Source organism: Lepus europaeus, chromosome 1, assembly GCF_033115175.1.
Source record: "Lepus europaeus isolate LE1 chromosome 1, mLepTim1.pri, whole genome shotgun sequence".
NCBI lineage: Eukaryota > Metazoa > Chordata > Mammalia > Lagomorpha > Leporidae > Lepus > Lepus europaeus.
The window spans coordinates 183,077,697-183,082,127 of record NC_084827.1 but is presented as its reverse complement, the minus strand read 5'-3'; positions in this window follow the sequence as shown (position 1 = coordinate 183,082,127).

The following is a 4,431-nucleotide window of genomic DNA, read 5'->3' as shown; positions in this document are numbered from 1 at the left end:
CGAGGGTCCTTCCGCGCAGCTCGACCCGCAGGTATCCACCGGCCCGGGCGCTCCGTCGCCTAGGTAACCAGGCTGCAGCCAACCAGGCGCGTCGCTGCGGGGCACGTGACACGGCGGCCCAATTACACTCGAGCAGTGGCCGGCCGGCCGGGCCTGAGGGCGGGGCTCCCGCGCTCGCTCTCGCGAGGCTGCGCCGTCGCCCCGCTGTGTTTCTCCTGGGCCCTGGGGAACCTGAGACTGTGCGGTCCGAGGAGCTGACCGGGCATTTTGTCATCTGGACTCTGCAGCTCGGTCTGGGGCGCCTGGGAAGCTTGGATTCGCGCGTTTTGGAAGGTCTGGGGCCACCTGGGCCGCGGTGGGCGGCCGACTACAGATCCCAGCATGCAGCGCCGCTCCCACAATGCGCCTCTGCTTCCCAGAATGCATCTCTCTTCCGGCGCTTGGCACCGCCCCGGGCCTGCTGCCCTGGGCCGGCGGCTGTGGGAAGCGACCAATAGGAAGCCGGCCCTGGGGGCGCGTGGCGAGCTGTCAGCGGGTCTGCCCGCGGCGGTCGCGGCCGGGTGTCCGGGTCCCGGGGCGGGGAGTGGGCCCCGAGGACGCCGCCGAGCAGGCGGGAGTTTGGGCCCCCGGCCTGGACTTGGCGGCCCGCGGCCGCTGAGGACCCTGCCCTTGGCCATTCCCGGAGGAAGCCGGCCGGGCAGAGCCTCCTCCCTGCTCCGCCGCAAGGCCGCTTCGCTGAGCCCGGGGCTTCTCGGCTTCGCTCCTGGACGCCGGGCCGCGGAGCCGCCGTGGGGGGAGCGAAGCCGTTCTGCAGTCAGGCGGGAAGACAGCTCTGCGAGCTCGGGCGCCCCGGGTCCCTGCTCCGGGCCGAGCAGGGCTGGTGCGCGCGGCCAGGCCTCGCCGCCGTCCGGGCCCAGGACGGCCGTCTCCTTGTGGGGTCCCACCCAGCCCAGCACCTGTCTCTGGGCGCCCCTGAGCACCCCGTGGTGCTGGCTCCTCCAGCTGCCTCTCCCCGACAGGCGGGGGGCACCGCGACCGGCAGGAGGCCTAGGGCACGGAACTCCAGCCTGCGCTGGGTGCCCCATGGAGCCGTGGCTGCTTAGCAGGGCCGCAGCTCGGGGTCTTTGCTGTGCCACCCAGAGGCTCCAGCCCGTTGCACGTCCGAGTCCAGGGCTGGGTCCTCAGGAGACCCAGGGAGGGCGTCGGGCCAGCTCGTGGGCTGGCCTGCCCCGGCCGTCCCAGTACCCCAGAGTACAGAAGCTCCCTCAGCCAGTCCGGCAGGCGTGCCCTCCCTCCTGGGCCCTCCCTCAGCCCCGTGAAGACGGCTTCTGGCTCCTGGGGTGTTAGGTGGGGGTGGAAGCAGCCTGCTGGGATGGTGTGACAGGGTCTGGAGGTGGTCTGTGGGCCCTGGGGGAGCCCGGGCGGCCACTGCTGTCCTCGTGTCCGTTGAGGGCCACTCAGGCATGGCCAGCGCTGGGGAAGAGGGGACAGTCGCCACTCTCTCACCCCACAGTGGGGTGTCTGAGCTGCTGACTTCCCTGCCTGGCTGCTGAGGGCCCCGGGTCCTCCCCCGTGTGGCTACTGAGGGCCCTCTCCGGCCCTTCACAGGTGTTCCCCCGTCCCCTGCCACAGGGCCCTCTGTTGTTTGGTTTTATTTTTAAATATGTATTTCTTTGAAAGGCAGAGTGACAGGGAAAGACAGTAAGATCTTCCGTCCACTGGCTCACTCAGATGGCCACAGTGCCCAGTGCTGGGCCAGGCCACAGCCAGGAGCCAGGAGCCTGCTCTGATCTCCCACACCGAGTGGCAGGGGCCCAGGTACGTGGGCTTGCTCCACGGCCTCTCCCATGCCATTAGCAGGGAGCTGGGTCAGAGTGGAGCAGCCGGGACTTGAACTAGCCCCCACAGGGGATGCCGGCATCACAGGTGGCAGCTTTGCCCACTGTGCCACGATGGCAGGGGTGGGGTCCTCTGCTGGACCCCACATTTCTATTTGCCAGTGCCGGTCTTTGCATTCTCCCTGAAGTTACCAACCAGTGCCCTGACAGCAAATTGCCCAGAGTTAGCCAGGGGCGGGGAGGGAGCGGCCTGGGGCCCAGGGTGCTTCCTGGACTGGCCGGTGGCCGCAGGGCATGCTGGGATTAGCTCAGGGTCCCTGCAAGTGAGTACAGCGGCAGCTGAGCTGGGTGAAGGTTTATTTAGCTCACAGGTGGACGTAGGAAGAAACGGTCACATCTTGAACTGGAGCAGAAGGCCCAGGGTCCCGCGATCCCCTCTGAGGGCCTCCCACCACCCCTGGTGGTGCCTCCCTGAGACCAGGCCCAGGGGCACCTGCCACGCAGCTCCACCTCCTTCCTCCCTGGCTCTGGCTCCGTCCTGCGGTGAGAGGCACCTGGGAAGGCGGCCCTCTGTGTGGCTCCACGGCCGGACGGTGTGGAAGGGACAGCGCCTCAGCTCAGGGAGCCCTGGGGCCACTGGGGAAGCCTCGGTCCGCAGCCTGGAGGACGCGCCCCGGAAGCCACAGCCAGCTTGGCGGCCGCACAGGACGGCCGAGGATGGAGCCCCGCGAGCTTCGCTGCTGCGGCATGGCTGTCCCCCACGCTGCGAGGTGTGAAAACGACCAGTGTCTCACAGCTCTGTGGGGCCCTCTGAGCCCCGTCAGCTCTCGGGGGGGGGGGGCGGCCCGGGGCAGCCCCCTGGGCCCCGGTGCTGCGTTAGTGTGGCCCTCACACAGCCCAGGGGCAGCCGCACACTTAGCTCACTGCAGGTAGAGGGACAGTCTTTCTGGGTGATTTTAGATAAAGTTCTTGGGGTCTGGCGTTGTGGTACAGCAGGTTAAACCACTGCCTGCGAAGTCAGCACCCTATAAGAGCACTGGTTCAAGTCCTGGCTGCTCCACTTCCAAGCCAGCTCCCTGCTAATGAGCTGGGAGAGCATCCTGGGAAGGGAGGGAAGATGGCCCGAGTGCTGGGGCCCCTGCCACCATGTGGGAGCCCGGATGGAGGTCCCGGCTCCTGGCTTCCACCTGGCCCAGCCTCTGCCATTGCAGTCAGTTGGGGAGTGAACCAGCGGATGGAAGATCTAACTCTGCCTTTCAGTAAGTAAATAAATCTTTAAAAAAAAAAAAAAAAACCTTATTTTTCCCATTATAAATGTAACACATGTTGGTTTCAGGAACCTTGCCCCTGGAGCTCGGCCCCAAATGGTCGTGTGCTCTTAGCTTCCCAGGGACACTGCGCGTTGACATCAACCCCTGAGCAGGCGCTGTGCCTGCTGCACACCGGGGAGCTTCCCTCTGTGCTCGCTCACCTTGAACGAGGAGCGCTTTATCTGGGCGTGGGTGGCTGACTGATCTCCCTAGCACTCTGCCCTGTGCCATTAAAAGCTCCTCTCAGGTCCTGTGCTGAGCCCCACCTCACCAGGCTCCACGGTTAGCTGTCACTTCCCTGCCCAGAGCCAGGTGAGTATCCAGAGTAACAATGTAGCCTTAGGAGCCGAGGGCGTGGTCTCAGCCAGGAACAGCTCCACGCGGGAGACACCTGGCTGGGTGCATGTGCTGGGTCAACCTGGCCGAGTGGGACGTGCTGGGGGAGGAGGAAGAGGGGAGGAGCAGAGGAGGGGGGAGGGGAAGACCTGGAAGGAAAAGAGGCTGTGGTCTTGGGCAGGGGAGGCCCCGAGAGGCAGGACGTGTGTGGACAGCAGGGACGCCTGCCTGGTCGCCCCGTGGCCCCCAGGCCGTGAGTTCTAAGGATTGCTTTTCCTTGGCGCAGCTGCCCCTTGGGGTCCACCAGGGCTTCTCCTGGCGTCCTGTGCAGATGCCGAATCTGGCAGTGTCGTGCCTGCTCGCGTCCTACCTGCCCCTCCCCCAACCTTAACCCTGGTCCAGCCGGCTCTGCAGCCCAGGACCGCAGCTCTGCCTGGGGAGGTGCAGGAATGCCGGCCACGCGTATTCCGCACCGGAAGGGCGTCAGGTCTGCAGTGGCTGAGGTCCTGCAGGTTGGGTCGGGCCCAGTGTCCTCATCCTGCGTGAGGCCTCTGCTGTCCCTCGTGGGCCTGATAGTCCCACCCCCCAGTCACATCTTCATGGTGACAACTGGGCTTTGTTTTCCTTTTTTATTTTCACGGCTGCCTTTCAAAGATCTCCAAGGGGCCAGCATGTGATCCGGGTGCTGGCATGCACCCCGGCTGCTCCACTTCCCACCCAGCTCCCTGCAAATGCACCTGGGAAAGCAGTGGGAGGTGGCCCAAGTCCTTGGGCCCCTGCACCCACGTGGGAGACCTGAAAGAAGCTCCTGGCTCCTGGCTTCAGCCTGGCCCAGCCCTGGGCATTGTGCCCATCTGGGGAGTGAACCAGCAGATAGAAAACCTGTGTCACTCTACCTTTTGAATAAATGAATTAAAAAAATAAAAAATTCTCAAGGTCTCCGCCTG